The following is a 14,359-nucleotide window of genomic DNA, read 5'->3' as shown; positions in this document are numbered from 1 at the left end:
TGATATTTCTTTGTGCAACACTCAGTGGCTTCTCAGAGTAAAAGGCAAGTCCCTTAACCATCATCCCTCGCACCACTAGCAGAGCTGATTGCCTGGTACCTCCCAGCTCATTCTCTTCCACCCTCCTCGCTAACCCTGTCCCCAGGACAGTTCTTGGAAACATGTCTAACATGTTCCCTCTTCACCCGCTGTTTCCTCCGCCAGGAGTGCTCTTCCTCCCAGATGGCTGCATTCCCAGTTTGTTCCAAAGTCACCTTGCAGAGAGGTCTTCCATGAAAACTCTTCACTAAGCAGCACTTCCCTCCACCTTCTCTATTCATACTCATCTCCTCTGCTTCACTTTCCTCTTTTTTTTTTTTTTTTTTTTTTTGTGAGGTAGAGTTTCACTCTGTCACCCAGGCTGGAGTGCAGTGGCGTGATCGCAGCTCAATGCAACCTTCGCCTCCTGGGTTCAAGCATAGCTGGGATTACAGGCATGTACCACCAGGCCCGGCTAATTTTATGTTTTATTTTTTTTTTGCATTTCATCTTTTACTTTTCAGCACCAGCAGACTTGATAACAGCCTGACGCTCATCTGACAGTGGGCTGACAACCTTCCCCTATTGGCCCTTCAGTCTGCTTAATAACAAGTCCTCTGCTTCTGTCATTCTCCCAGGGGATGGCCCACTGCCCTGCTTTCTGTACAATCTGGGCAAATTGACTGGTGATGGCAAGAGTGATGTCTACGCAGCTGGAGAGACAATTTTTCATATGAGAATCTAGGCGACTCCCTGGCTTCTCCACACATTTATCCCAACATAGCTCCATGAAGTGACGTACCTGTGTGGTGAGCTGCGCCTTCAGCAGCCACCAAGTGCTGCAATTCCGCTTCATCGGCTTCACCCAGCTCCGCCATTGTCCGCCTCAGGCTCGCCATCTTCCCAAGTTTTATATTTTTAGTAGAGATATGGTTTCACCATGTTGGCCAGGCTGGTCTCCAACTCCTGACCTCAGGTGATCCGCCCACCTTGGTCTCTCAAAGTCCTGGGATTACAGGTGTGAGCCACTGTGCCCAGCCGATCTTTTACAGTATAGATTTCTTTACTTATCTGCTTATAATTATTTCTCCAACTAGAATGTGAACATGAGGGCTGATCTTTTTTACTGCCTGCCTAACTGCTATATCCTGAGCACCAAATATCTATAATAATAGCAAGCTTTCATTTATATAGTGCTCAGTATTTTCCAGCTTACCAGCCACTTTTAGGCAGCACTTCAGATTACACACGTAAAAGGAAGAGGCAACGTGATTACAAAGGCAGAGATTGGAATGACGCAACTACAAGTCAAGGAAAGCTGGTAGTCACTCTGTCCCCTTCAAAAATCAGATAGATCATAGCAAATGACAGTGGATTGCTATGATCGTTTGCTATGATCTGTCTGATTTTCGAAGGGTACAATGCAAATGCTATTACGAATGTGGTATCTTTATAGCAACAGATCAACACAGCATATTGATCTGTTATATGCATTATTTTTTATTCTATCAGCAGGGAGGATCAAAAAAAGTTGGCCTTTCTCTGACAATGGCAGCAGTACATGTTCACTCTGTTTTTCCAGGGCAGTTAATTCTCCTGCTTGCCATCAGGATATAGTCTTCAAGGCCCCCAATCCTTCACAGTCCACATAATGTTATGTTAGGGCATTACACTGATGACATACTGCAAATTGGACCTGTGAAGAAGAAAGTGGCAAATGCCAGATATATCCTAGTAAAGTGTTACAGAATAGAAGATAAATCCAATGAAGCTTCAAGGACTGATTCATAATATAATACATTTAATTTCAGTGGTCCAGGGATCTTGGATTTGCTGGGATAATCCCTCTAAGACAGAGAATCAGCAGTTGTGCCTCATATCTCCTGCTACGAGCAAACAAGCATTGCACTTACTTGATCTACATCTTTAAATTGTGGAGGAGCAATCCCATTTTGGTAATGTAGTTAGCTAACATTATAGTTTCTCATACTAAATTTATTTTGCAAGGAAAACAAATCTGGCAATATCTAATGGTGGAGTGGATGTAAGATATAAATCTTGCTCGTGTTGCTCATGAGAGTGTAAATTGCACAGGCAATTTGGAAAGCTTTTGCCATTAATTTGTAAAGTTATTTTGTAAAAACAAATGACATATCTTTGGACTTGGCATTTCCTATCCCACTAAGGTATCATGCACACCTGGAAATGTGTAGAAAAGGTTTTTGGCATTTTTTATAGTAGCAAATAGTTTATACAAATTGATGCGGCATATTTATACAGCATAATATTAGATAAGCCAAATGAATGAATGAGTGTATTACAGCATTGTGGTATTATGTATAAATCTTAGCAAGATAACACTGAATGGGAACATAGGTTTCTAGAGATGACATATGGAGTTGTAAAGTTAAAAAAAAAAAAAACAGGCCGGGCGCGGTGGCTCAAGCCTGTAATCCCAGCACTTTGGGAGGCCGAGGCGGGTGGATCACGAGGTCAAGAGATCGAGACCATCCTGGTCAACATAGTGAAACCCCGTCTCTACTAAAAATACAAAAAATTAGCTGGGCATGGTGGTGCGTGCCTGTAATCCCAGCTACTCAGGAGGCTGAGGCAGGAGAATTGCCTGAACCCAGGAGGCAGAGGTTGCGGTGAGCCGAGATCGCGCCATTGCACTCCAGCCTGGGTAACATGAGTGAAACTCCGTCTCAAAAAAAAAAAAAAATATATATATATATATATACTTTTTAGGAATACATATAGATGTGATAAGAGTATTACAATCACCCAACAAGATTGAGGATAGTGATTGACATGGTTTGAGAAGAGAGGAGGATAGGACAGAGAACGACATTGGTAGTACATAGAAGTTTTTGGCAAAATTCTAGTTCCATGCTGGATGGTAGATTCATGGTCATTACTCAACTATTCAATAAAAACAATAAAAGAGAGCCTTGCATGGACTAATGACAAGAATGTGTCATGAACCAAGTATGTGACTGTTCCTGTTCTATATAAATAAAGTGACTTCTTTGGGTTAAGCTTCTGTGTATCTAGAAACTCCTATTAAACACTAAATATCTAATCTGAGGATTAATCACTAAGCCATTATCCTTCCCTTAACACAAAAGTGTAAGTTAGAATATTCAAGCACAGAGTAAGATACCAAAAGAGTGAGACACCAGACAAAGTTTGATGAGGAACAAGGGTGGAAAGGTTTGGAGCTTGGGAAGAACCAGTGAGACGGTAACAGGGTGAACTTTTGTGTGCAGGAAGGAGAGGAGGGGAACATCGAGTGTTAGTGAGATGTTTAAAAGCCATGCAGGATTCCCTTTCCTTGTTTCCTTTAAGTGATCTAAACCTGACGCTCTCTCAGTCCATTTAGTATTTCAGTTAGTTACTTATTTACAGGAGTTCACAATCCAAACAAACATATTCAGAAGATTGCAGTGTTTTACTTAGATTCCTGAGCGACTATTAGGACTCTAAATTTGACCTGCAACATTTAGGAAAGAAGATAGATGAAAGTAATATATTCTACAGAGAAAATATTACTGAAGTTCGTTAACAATAATCCTTTTCTTTTTTGCTTCTGGAAAGATGGAGGAAAACATTTATATGTTTATCTGTTAATTTTAATTTAAATAATTAGTCCTAAAATTAAGAAAACAATTGTACTGGGACAAACTTTCTCTTTATAAACTGAAGATAAACTCTCTTTATAAAAATTAATATTCTATAGACTTTCTTGTGAATACTTGTCCTTTCTTTTTATGTATTACTCAAAGTTTGAGAATAAACTACTCTCCAATAAGCAGGAAATAGATTACTCTCCAATAAGTATCCCAGCAACATATAGATTTTGTTTTCTCCATATTAAATAAAAAGTTTAGAGAACCATATACAACTTTAAAAAGAACAAAGACCTATCACACAAAATAAACCAAAAACACTTCATGCTGTTTTGAAACAGTCTTAGACCATATTCATTTTAAAGAAGTAAAAATGTCAGTGTAAGTTAACACATAGTCTGTGTGTGGGTCAGGTTGATAATAATGATGATTTTATCAGCCTTTGAGAATTTGGCTTCTCTTTGCAGCAAGACTGTGTGTCAAGTATAATGTCACTCTTAGACCTGCAGGAATTTCAACAAAAGGATGAAATCCCTTCACTTGTTGTACTTTATTCTCTTGTCACAGTTAAAGCAATATTTATTTTCCTCCTCCTTGCTTCTTGCAGGCCTGCAGTAAATCAAAAAAGTAAACTCTCAGGTTCATTGTGTAAGGGGCTTACTTCTAGGCCTCTACAGTTGCCACAGTAACTAATTAGAAATTTGCATCTCTAAGAGAATTATTTAATGCTGATGTGTAAGCCCTTTTATTCTTTGGAGTTTGGCCTTTTGCAAGGAAGCTTCTGGTAGATGTTGGGCCTCGAGGTCATACTGTACAATCTCTGAACGTAGGTGGCCCTGGTTTGCCCTTTTTATCTGGATGATTCATGCCCAGTGGAGAAAATGTCTTGCCAGGTCTTTGTTCAATGGTGGGCATCTGAAAGGCGGCACTTGATTCATTTAGGCACCATTTGTTTTAACCTGTAACTTCTTCCCCATTGCTCATTAGCTAACTCTTATGTAATTGAGTCATGCATGTTAAAATGGTAGAGTTGAGTTATGCCAACCAACCCATTGAGAGGAATCCCTCATTAACATGGTTGTGAGGCCCAAGTCGGTGTTGCCGAAATGCAAAATGTTTTGTAGACTTGGACAATGTGTAATAGCAGTATGAAGAGGAACATTTTTCCTGAAGAGCTGTTTGTTTTCTAAGATTTAAACCCATGATCCCTTAGTGCAGAAATAAGAGAGAAGCCCTCAGGTAGTGGGAAGACAGAAACAAAAGGGAAGGGACTGCGGACTCCCAGGCCACTTGTCCTGAAACAGAGAAGACACTGACTGCCATCCTGTGCTGCCAGTCCTCATGGAGATCGGATCAGGGCACAAAGGAGATAAAATGGATATATGAGTTTGGTCCTCACCAATCCCTGAAACATTACCCCTTCTACAGTGGAGAAACTCTTAAGTTTACTATAACCAAAGGACAAACACATGTTCAAGAGGATGGCCAAACCTGAAGTCAAGAATAGATTCAACATACCCATGTTCATTGAAGTGTTAGTCACAATAGCCTAAAGATGGATGCAATGCAAGTGTTCACTGTTGGATGGACAGGTAGACAAAATGCGGTATAGACATACAATGGAGTATTTTTCAGCATTAAGCAGGAAGGACATTCTGACATGCCACAACATAGATGAAGCTTGAGGACATTATGTTGAGTGAAATAAACCAGTCACACAAAGATTAAGACCTTATTATTTCACCTGTATGAGATACCTAAAGCAGTTCAACTGATAGAAATAAAAAGTAGCAAATTCATAGAAACAAAAGTTAGTAGGGTGACTGTCACAGGGTGGGAGGAGGAGGGGCTGAGATATTGTTTAATGGGCAGAGAGTTTCAGTTTTACAAGATGAAACTCACTGAAGATTGGTTGCATAACAATGTAGATGTACTAAACACTATTAAATACTTAAAATAGTTAAGATAGTAAATTTTGTTATGTATATTTTAACACAACTTAAAAAAAATGGTAGACTTAGAGGAAAGGTAGGCATAGTCCCCCTTTGAAGAAAATAAAAGAAAGGTATTCATGCATACAGCCTCCAAAGAGAAGTAGACCAGGTTTGCTAAATGTGAAAGGAAGCAGAACAGTGCTGGCAAAATGCTAGCTCTTCTTGCTGTCAGGTGAGAAGGACACCCTGCTGGTGGAAGCACCAAATCCAGGTCCTCTGCTGTCACTGCTCTGCCATAGCACCTGTGCATCTGCAGAAATGAACATTTAAAATATAATCGCAGTCAAGCATGGTGGCTAACGCCTGTAATCCCAGCATTTTGGGAAGCCAAGGCAGGCAGATCACCTGAGATCAGGAGTTTGAGACCAGCCTGGCCAACATAGTAAAACCCTATACCTACTAAAAATACAAAAATTAGTCAGGCATGGTGGCAGATGCCTGTAGTCCCAGCTACACGGGAAGCTGAGGCAGGAGAATTGCTTAAACCCGGGAGGCGGAGGTTGGATTGAGCCAAGATCGTGCCACTGCACTCCAGCCTGGGTGACAGAGAAGACTCTGTCTCAAAAAAAATTTATGTAATCTCAAACATGACATGTTCTAGAGGCAGGAGATGTAATCCTCTAGTTAATAATTGTTTTTGAAAAAGCTTTGGTTGGATAAAACATTTGTGTCCTTTTTTTTTCTTTTAAACTATGAACAAAACATACAATCGTTGGAGTGATTTTCTGCAATATCAATTTTTCTATCTGTATAAGGTGTCTGATAAGGTTAGGTTAAGTCCCTAATGCCAGTGGGTTTTTCTTGAATTTAAAGACTATAAATATCTTCTATCATGAGTGGCTTTGAATTTTTTTTACCTCTAGAAATTAACAGTGCTGAGCACACTGGCATTTTGCTTTAAAACTCAACAAACTTTACTTAATCCAACCAGAATTACATTTACTTTTAACTAAATTCCTGTTATGACTCCTGTATTTCCAGAAATTTTCTGTAGAACACCATTCACTTTGCTATTTAACCTTTGCACTCATTTTTAGCCCTCTCTAACATTTGACACAATCCTTATTTAGGCTTTTTAGCACATTTTCTGAAAGCATGCAGTGATTTCTTGAAACACAAGGATTACGATGTTGTAAAGTAAAATATTTTTAAAGGCTGTTTTAAAGATGCTGACTTTCATATCATGTTTAGCAGAAATGTCCTAATGTCACAGCTGACTGTTGGGTTTTAAGAGTCTACCTAATCGTGAGTTAATAAATGGGAAGCTAGATCAGCTTTTCTAGTCTCAATTAAAGTCATCTCATCAATACTTACATGTTGCGAGTCCCTCATTTAGGAGAAGGAAGCAAATAGGAATGTTGGATAAAACCTAGATATTAGAATCAGGAATAAAAATTACAAAATTAATCACTGTAAATAAAGTCAACAAAAAGGCAATAAAATGTTTTCTAGGAATAAGTCATTAATTTGTTCACTCATTCCCCATCTTCACCCATTGGCTCCCTCGTGAGTGTCATGGGTGATGACACTCAATATCTCACCTGGATATCTCTCCCTGTCATCAATGTGGAATAATTTTTCTCTGAGATCATTTTTCCTCTTAGATTGTTTGCCATGTTCTGTTTCATATTCCTGCTTTGTACTATGTTCTGTTCCTCGTGTATCATCCCTGGGACATGACACAAAAACTTGCAAACAAGAAGGTGCTTAATATATATTTATTGGATTAGGTTTGTGTGTAGGACTGAAAGTTTTGACTGTTTGCTGTATTAATAAGACTATGCAACCACTGCTAGACTGAAAACTTAACATCTGTAATTATTTTTATTGGCAATTACAGTTGCCCTTTGGTATCCTTGGGAAATTGATTCCAGGATCTCCCATGGATACCAAAATCTACGGATGCTTAAGTCCCTGATATAAAATGGTGTGGTAGTTGCGTAAAACCTACACACATCCTCCCACGTACTTTAAGTCATTTCTAGATAACGTATAATACTTAATATAATATAAATGCTATGTAGATAGCTGTTTTAAAAAACTGCATTATCTTCTACTGTTTTATTTTTATTTTTTCAAATGTTTTTGATCCAAGATTGGTTGAATTTGGGTATATGAAATATAGCTATAGAGAGGGCTAACAGTCCTTAAAAATTTTGTTTCCAGAAAATAAAGTCATACAAAAACTCTTCACAAATTTGATATTCAGGAAGGTTGACCAAACCATCTGGATTTCAAAGCAATAACCATTTAGGATGTGGATTCATTTAAAAAAAATGAAAGAGAGAGAGAGGAAGGCTCCAGCCTCGGGTGTGTCTACCGGCAAAGCAAAGTGAAGCAAAGCAAAGAGAAGCTAAGCTAAGCCTGGGTTTGTGAAAACTAAAGGATGTACTGTCTTCTATATTGCTCTAGCAAATTTCTGGTCCGAAAGAAAATGATCAGTTTTGACAGTAATTGTGAGAAAACAGATATTCTTATAAGTTACTGCTGGGAGAATAAATGGTACAAACTTTGTCAGGCAGTTTGATTTTATATGCCAAAATTACAAGTGCATATACCCGTCCAACAGTATGTTTGTCTCTAAGAACTCATCCTACAGATAGACTTACTCATGGACAGAATGATGTGCACAGAGCTCCTCATTGCTTTGTCGTTTCGAATAGTAAATGTTGGAAATAGTCTAAATGTTCAGCAGTGGGGAATCCGTTAAGCAAATTATGTCACACACATTATGCTAGGATATCATGCAGCTGTTAAAAAGAAGTGAGGGGATTATTAAATATTGAGCTCCAAGCTTTATTATTAAGTAAGCAAACAAACAAAATCACCACATACAGAATACTCTGCATTGTATGCTACTATTTGCGTAAAAGGAAAGACAGAGAAGATGTATCAGAATTAGTTTGATTATGCATAAAATATTTCTGAAAGGAAACACAAGAAATTGGGTGCGTTGATTTCCTCTGGAGAGAAGAGGCTGAGTGGCTGGTAAATAGATGAAGGAGAGAGATATTTACTCTATTAATTTAAAAAATAATATATTGAGGTGGAATTAACATAATATAGAATTAAGCATTTTAAAGTAAACAATTCAGTGGCATCCAGTATGTTCACAGTGTGTGGAACCACCATCTCTATCTAGTTCCATGACATTCTCATCCCACCTAAATAAATCTCCTTACTCATTAACCTATTCACCCCTCCCCCGGCTTTGGGCAACCACCCAGTCTTACTCTGTCTCTGTGGATTTATCTGTTCTGGATAATTCATATAAATGGATCATACAAGATGTGACCTTTTGTATCTGGTTTCTTTCACTTAACATGTTTTCAAGGCTTTTTTTTTTTGTATTTTTGATAAGTGAACTATGTTAAAGTATTACATATGCAAAAACTAAAAAGTTAAAAGTAAAACTTTTCTTACTGAACAGGAGCTAAAGGAAAGGAGACCTCCAGCCTATTTCAGAAGTGGACATTCTGAACAGGACTTAAGGAAACGAAGGACAAGAAAAATACCCTTTCCCTAAGCAACGTGTAGTAATCCTTTTCCAGCCTGAGCCTTTCTTATCACCATAACAATACACTCTGCCAGAGCGGGGCAGATTTGGAGAATTCAGTTTTGCCTTGAGTGACTTTTGTCATTAACTTGCAGATATTTGTCATGAGCAGTGCACTTTCATTATGTGATTGTGAATCTCAGTAGCTTGTGAAACTGTCTATAGGCCAAGGGTCCCTGCTTTCCTTGGTACCAATGCCATTTCTTGGTTCCATTGCCTTGCTTATAACATGCTAGATCAGAAAAAATAGCACTATTATATAGATCCCTCCGAGCAAACCATGGAGGGCCCAGGGAAAGGAATTTCTGTATAGATAAGGAAATGTGGAAGTCCAGAACAATGCTGAAAAAACTGTAACTGAATAGCTTTCACGCCAAGCTTTGCCATTTAAGTGGGTATTTCAGAATAATTTCTCAATTCCAACTGCAGACCTTTTAAATATCTAGAACATTGGAGTGGGAAAACATTTAGAAGTCCACCAGGCTGACCTCTTAATCACTCATATAGGAAGGTGCTCTAACAAGGACAGTTGACCATTGAGCCAATGCTTATGTGCTTCCCGTGACAAGTTCACAACCCGCAAGTTATCGCACTGGGTTGATAGAATTTCAGCCTGGAGGAACCAACTCATGCTACTTGCCTGGAGTTTTCTTGGTTTTAGCATTGGAAGTTTTATGTCCCAGGAAAACCTTCAGTATGGAGCAAACCAGGAAGGCTGGTCTTCCTGTTCCAACCAAGGGTGATGATGGCAGGGATGGCATTGTGGAGGAGTTAGGCAGGAAAGGATGGACTGGATTTCCAAAGTCAAGGAGAGATCGGAAAAAGGACATTAAGCTCTGCATTTCCTTAGCCCACACGGTATGATCTCTGATCAGTGTCTAATTTCTAATGCATTCATGCATATTTCCATCATATTTTTGGATCTCTAGTTTGGACGATAGTTGTTAGGCAACAGTGAGCCACTTATATTTGTTAATGGGGTTGTAATGAGATCAAAGATACCTTTTAGGAATACTTATCTTGCAATGTGTATAATTATTATGGAATATTCAGGGTTAAAAACACCAGTGAGGAGGCTGTGGATTGCAGCAGTTCAGCTATCAGAGAGAGACTTGAAGTGGGGGTGCTGGCTGGGATAAGGCCGATGAAAAGATGCAGGAGAAAAATGAGTAGGAAATGGTTGCTGTTGGACTGAGGATGGGAAAGAGAGGGAAAGAAATTTCAGACCACCTAAGGCAGTGCTTCTCAAGCCTAAATGCAGATTAGAATAATTTGGGAAAGACTTTTTTCTTTAATGCTGATATCTGGACCCCCTTCCTTAACATCATTATTTCACCTATTTGTGGAGACCCAGATAAGGGCAATTTAAAAATGCTCCCCAGGTAATTCTACTGTGGAGGAAGAATGGCTATTTTGTTGTTGTTGTTGTTGGTTTTTGAGACGGAATTTCGCTCTTGTTGCCCAGGCTGGAGTGCAGTGGCACAATCTTGGCACACTGAAACCTATACCTCCCAGGTTCACGTGATTCTCCTGCCTCAGCCTCCTGAGTAGCTGGGATTACATGCATGCGCCACCATGGCCGGCTAATTTTGTATTTTTAGTAGAGATGGGGTTTCTCCATGTTGGTCAGGCTGGTTTTCAACTCCTGACCTGGGGTGATCCGTCTGCCTTAGCCTCCCAAAGTGCTAGGATTGCAGGTGTGAGTCACCTTGCCTGGCCTAAGAGGGGCTACTTGAAATGCGTAGTGTCTGAGACTCTCCCACCCCTCCTTCAAAATTATCTAGTCATTGAACATTTGAAATGAACCAATCAGTTTGCATGCGTCATCTCATAGAATTTTTCCTCTTAATCATCCTATAAGGTGTGACTTTATTCCTATCTTACAAGTGATGGAACTGAGTCTTGAAGAGGCTATAGTGAGTGAGGTTAAGAACCTGAATCAATCCACATCACTTTCCCTTTAACCATCAGTGTCTGTTTGTTCTGAGAGCCTATGGCAGTTCACAATGGAAGGCAAAGTTCACTTTTTGACCTTTCTCAATATCAGAACAAGGGGCAGGACTGAGCTTCTCCTCTACCAGGAGACATTTGATAAATTTTTCATATTCAGGCTTCTATGAAGACGCCTCAGCCACACAGCAGAAAACATTAGTGACCTTTCATTGAGGTGGGTAAACAAGACTTTTTCTAGATGATTGATCTAGTCCATGTGGGATCGGTAATACAAGAAAGATAATAAATATCATAGTTTCTAAAAGAATGTTATAATGAAAATTTTAAATCTTTTATAGGCTATTTTTTGAGAACGAATTTCTCCCTTGTAATATGCAATGGTCCATGAATATTAAATATTCACATTTCTATTTTTGAAATGACAACAAAGTTATCAGAGTTTCATTGCTTCTGCTGAAATATAGTTTTGTATCCAAAGGCACTTCAAAACACTGGACGAGGCCAAGGCAGGCGGATCACCTGAGGTCAGGAGTTCAAGACCAGCCTGGCCAACATGGTGAAAGCCTGTCTCTACCAAAAATATACACAAATTAGCCTGGTGGTGGTGGGTGACTGTAATCCCAGCTACTCAGAAGGCCGAGGCGGGAGAATTGCTTGAACAGAAGAGGCAGAGGTTGCAGTGAGCTGAGATGGTACCACTGTACTCCAGCCTGGGCAACAGAGAGAGACTCCATCTAAAAAAATTTAAAAAATAAAAAATAAAATAAAGGATGTGTACATAATTAGAAAAATATACTATACATCACTGCTAAGTAATTATCATGAGTCTAGAATCCAGGGAGTCCCAAGTCTTAGATTTCTCTTTGTTGTCCTTTGTAAAATACAGAGAAAATTTTCTGAAAGCAATTTCTTTACCCAGATTATAGTATTCCATTTTACTTTCAACCTTTCTTGTTAAGCCACATGGTTCTTCAACATTCCATGTTCTAAGATTCTGCTAATTAGTATTGATGCTTCTGGTAAGAACTAGTGCAAAACTCTGAAATCTGCTCCATTCCCTTGACAGCTACATCAGTTAACACCGTCCTTTCCAAAGTAAAGAATTCCAGTTTGGTTTTCCCAACTTTCCTCTTCCTTCTTCTGTGATGACTTCCTTTTTGAAAACTTCAGGGGCCCTAATTAACCCACAGAGGCACTGCAATATTAATAGAAGGTAAATGTAAAAAATAAACAACCATCTCAAGAAGACAAAAGCAAACTCCAGTGCCGTCCACTTTGTGTGTACAGAAGAAATTATCCTGCTCCTCCTTATAAATATGGGGTTTGCAATGTGTCGTTCCTTTTCTGTAGGGAAGGGGGGTACTTATTGATGCTGCATCTGTTTTGTCAGAGCGTCAGCTAATGGAGAAAGTTAATTGTGTTGGTTGTAAGGCCACCTGTCACACACATGCCTCATTTCCATACTAATGGTCCAGCAGTGGCAGGCAGTGTGCTCTCTGCAGTAACAGCTACTGCCTCTTTGGAAACGTGGGCCAAATGTGCCAATGCAGCAACTGTAGGCTTCATATGTGAATGCCTCTAGTATTGTGTCGACTGGGGCTTATATTAACCCCCTACTGGCAGCTCCGAACTAGAGTTGCAGTAAATGTGGGGATGCTGTAAATGCTGCTCTGGGGTAAGCACCAAGTCCATGGTGAATCTGCTGGGAAAGGCAGCTTTTGGGCTTCAGAGTTTTCTCTGAATAATCTTCTGTATAGCCAACCCATCCCACACTAGAAGACAGAGAGAGAGAGAGAGAGAGAGAGAGAGAGAGAGAGAGAGAGAGAGATGGCTGAAATCCCTGATACCTTCTCCTTAAACAACACCCTCTGTACATTATTTCATTGTAGTAGTTTTATTTTCCATAAGCATTATTATCACCTTTCTTGCCTTTTGGAATCAGAGAACCTGCAGGTACCACCCTCATTTACGAGGCATAGGTTTGTTTTAGAGATCTGAATAATATTTCCAGTTCTGTCGCCTAAGTAATCAAATGCAATCTTAACTCCTGGCTATGAAGGATTATACTCCAGCAGTACGTCTTCCAGCAGTACTTTTTACAAATTGTTGGAATCCTAGGCATAGGAATCGATGCCCCGCCAAGAGGAGGTTGATGAATATTTTAGTAGGAAACTATTAGATGCAATTTGAGAGAGGTAGCTGTCCCCTCAATGAAGCAAGCCAATAAAATTGAGAGCTGTTTCTTTCCAGCTCTTAACCCTATGGATGTACAAAATTACCAGATTCAGTTTCTCTGGGATCCTTTTGTATATGGCTTTCTGTGACCTTACACAGCCACCATAAAGGGACTTGGAGCTAAGCGCCAAATGTGGCAGCACCGACTGCTCTTGGAGAGATGGAGAACACATGGGCCAGGCTGCTTACATTTTTTAATGGCCAATTTTTGTTGAATGGATAATTATTCTAGGCTAGGCGATCTCTATTCTTGTATCAACATAAATTTTAGAATGGATGTCACAGTCATTTGGAAAAGAGGCTCAAAGTCAAGCAGGTAATGATCCGGTCACCCAGCAAGTAGAATGTCCTAAGCTGTGACATTCTCTCTGGGATATGTCCAGGTGCATTGCCTTCTGGGAAAGCCCTAAGGGAGGCAAGGAAGCCAGGCCCTGGAGGCTACTGAGTTTTATGAGTATCTCTGCCTTGAAGGGCAAAGGCTGTAGACAACCCTATAGATAAGTTTCCTGACTAATTTCTGTTACTTCTGGACTTGCCAACATGCTATGGAGTTTCTCACAGCAATAAAGAAGAAGAAGGTTTTGGTCACAGGGGAGACCCAACACAGAGTCCATAGAAAAGCTTGGTGGCTGGAGCTGCTATAAATTCAGGGTCTGCAGCCTCAGCCAGGCCCTTGATACTGCCTGGAAGTCTAGCCTTATGTTCTGAATTGACGCCTTTCCCCATTCCTCACCATATCTATTTCAAGCTTTGATCACTTTCTTCTAGCACCCTACTCAGAAGACAAATTTATTTAGCATTTCATAGAGGAAGTGGGGCGCCAAAGACAAACTCTCCAAACCTTGACTGCAAGCTACATCAACAAGCTTATCTACATCCAAGGCCATCTTTATGTCAGGCCTTCCATCTCAGTAAAAAAGGTCACTTTTTTCCTTGTCCTTCTTCTCCTCCCCCTTCTTCTCCCTTCTCTCCCC

At 39.8% G+C, this 14,359-nt stretch overlaps 1 pseudogene; it reads right to left on the bottom strand.

Moving 5' to 3' along the window:
* Window positions 1-571: 571 nt before the first annotated feature.
* LOC116548981 lies at window positions 572-896 on the bottom strand (annotated as a pseudogene).
* Window positions 897-14,359: the final 13,463 nt, after the last annotated feature.

Source organism: Sapajus apella, unplaced genomic scaffold (assembly GCF_009761245.1).
Source record: "Sapajus apella isolate SASKATOON/1434 unplaced genomic scaffold, GSC_monkey_1.0 scaffold6, whole genome shotgun sequence".
Taxonomy (NCBI): domain Eukaryota; kingdom Metazoa; phylum Chordata; class Mammalia; order Primates; family Cebidae; genus Sapajus; species Sapajus apella.
The sequence above is the reverse complement of the archived record's forward strand: the minus strand, read 5'-3'. Positions and strand labels throughout refer to the sequence as shown.